The sequence below is a fragment of the Pteropus medius genome, unplaced genomic scaffold (assembly GCF_902729225.1).
Source record: "Pteropus medius unplaced genomic scaffold, Ma_sr-lr_union100, whole genome shotgun sequence".
NCBI lineage: Eukaryota > Metazoa > Chordata > Mammalia > Chiroptera > Pteropodidae > Pteropus > Pteropus medius.
The window spans coordinates 4,392,815-4,395,265 of record NW_024351648.1 but is presented as its reverse complement, the minus strand read 5'-3'; positions in this window follow the sequence as shown (position 1 = coordinate 4,395,265).

Below are 2,451 nucleotides of genomic sequence, written 5' to 3'. Positions count from 1 at the left end.
CTGTATGAGTTCCCTGTATGTTTTGGATATTAATCCCTTGTCAGATACGTGGTTTGAAAACATTCTCTCCCATTCCGTAGGTTGCCTTTGATTTTGTTGACTGTTTCTTTTGCTTTGCAGACGCTTTCAGATTTTGTATAGTCCCATTTGTTCTACTGCTTTTTTGGCTTGTGCTTTTGATGTCATCTCCAAAAAATCATCGCCAAGACCAATGTCAGGGAGCTTTTTCCCTATATTTTCTTCTATGAGTTTTACAGTTTCGGGTTTTACATTTAATTCTTTAATCCATTTCAAGTTCATGTATATGTGTGTGTGAGTAGCATAAGATAGGGATTTGATTTTATTATTTTGCATGTGGTTATCTAGTTTTCTCACCACCATTTATTGAAGAGACTACTCTTGAATATCCTTGGCTCCCTTGTCAAATATGAGTTGGCCATATGTACATGCATTGGTTTATTTCTGGGCTCTAGATTCTGTTCCATTGGTCTATGTGTTTGTTTTTACGCCAGTACCCTACTGTTCTGATCATGATAGCTTTGTAATATAGTTGGAAATCATGCCTCCAACTATATTCTTCTTTCTCAAGATAGCTTTAGCTATCTTACAAATTTTAGGTTTTCTCTATTTCTGTGAAAAATGCCCATGGACTTTCAATAGGGATTGCATTGAATCGATAGATCGTTTTGGAAGAGAGGGTTAAACTTTTAATGGTGACCGATGAACACAACGATGAAATGCAAAGAGAATTTGGACTCATCTCGGCCAGATTGAGCCTCTCCTTAGAGGGTCTGCCTCTCAGCCCACCTGTCCACTTCCGCATTCTGCTTTTAACGGTTGAGCCTGAAAGTCTGCAACCCACACGCTATGTCTCCATCACCTTTTCTTATGTTTCCTGTTAGGTTCTGGCAAAAAAAAAAAAAAAAAAAAAGGCCATGGCAGGAGGTCAAATGGCAAAGGACAGAGATACGGGTCCAATGCATCAGATATTGAAGCTGCTGGTGTGACCATGGACATGCGGCCTTGGTCAAGGTCGCACATCTGGTAGATCCAGAACTATGACAGTGGCTTCAGTAGTGTAGCAGCCGATACGAGCCCCTGGGGTTAAAATGCACCCCAGTGGCAGGGGCTGCATATAATGACTGAACTTACTTTTCCCAACCTTTGTGTAACATTCTGTGTTAACTTCCCTCGGCTTGAAATACTCAGAATGGTATCATTTCTCCCGGCTGGACCCTGATTAAAGCATCCTTTCATGATTTAATATTAAAAGAACACGAAACCTTAAAAAAGTTTGGTGTCTCCTTTCAGACTTTTCTCTATCATTTGACCCCACAACTGATTTGATATTGTGTGTTTACACAAGTCTTATTTTATATGCATTATTTTGCAACTTGATTTTTACTAATTTGACCCCCGATCTTGGAGATCTCTCAATGTTGTTTTAAGTATGAGACTTACATTTCTTTTAACTGATGCCTGGTGGTCTGTTAGCCATTTATCTAATAAGGGGCATTCAGGTCTTTGAACTTTTTTGTTCTTTATAGTGTGACGTTCTTGCGCTTGTGGCAGTGTCCCCCTGTGGTAGTTAACCAGAGGGGGGACTGCAGAGTTGTAGGGTGCGTGCATTTTAAACTTTACTAGTTTGCCAGATTGTCCTTCAGAAGTGGCTGTGCCAATGTACACTCCCACCTATGGGCGGTCTAGAGGATGGAAAGGTATGTTGCTGTTGTTTCTGTTTGTATATCCCTATGGACAATTGCACTTGATAGGCTGAAAATGACGACTTCAGGCCGACTCCAATGGTGGAAGTAATTCTTGAGGTCTGTGTGGCCACTACTCCCTGGCTCTCAGTGGCGGACCTTGGAGGTGACTCTTTTGTCAACAAAGCCGTACCGAAAAGCTCACCATGAGAATCAGGGATTCCTTCTGAACCCGTATAATTTTGTGATGCATTTTAGATTTCGAGAGGCCCACGCAGAGTCTCTTAGGAGTGCTGTAACCTCTCTGCTTCCAGAAAACAGAAAATAAGCAGGACAGGGAAGGCGAGGAGAGACCTGACAATAATTACGCTTTGATTAACTTTTTTTGACAAGGTGCTCCTCAGGAAGCCAAAGGAATCACTTCTCTTGCGGACCTCATTTGTAGTCTGATGACTACAAAAGAATGAACTCATTCTGTTATTGGAAGACTTGAGTTCGAGTCCAGGCTTTGCCACTTTGTACCCCAGTCTCCTAACCAGTAAAACCCGGCTAGTATTCCCGCCTGCCTGCCTTGGAGGGCTCGTGCTGTTAGCAGTGAGCAGGACGAGGCTAGAAGCCAGGACCACGGATTCAAGCTCTGGCTCTGACAGTAACTCCGCGGGCAACTTAGCAAGCCCCTTGAGCTCTCTCCCTCAGTTTTTCAATCTGTAAGAGGCTGTGATCACACCTGTTTCACTGGCTTCCCTGA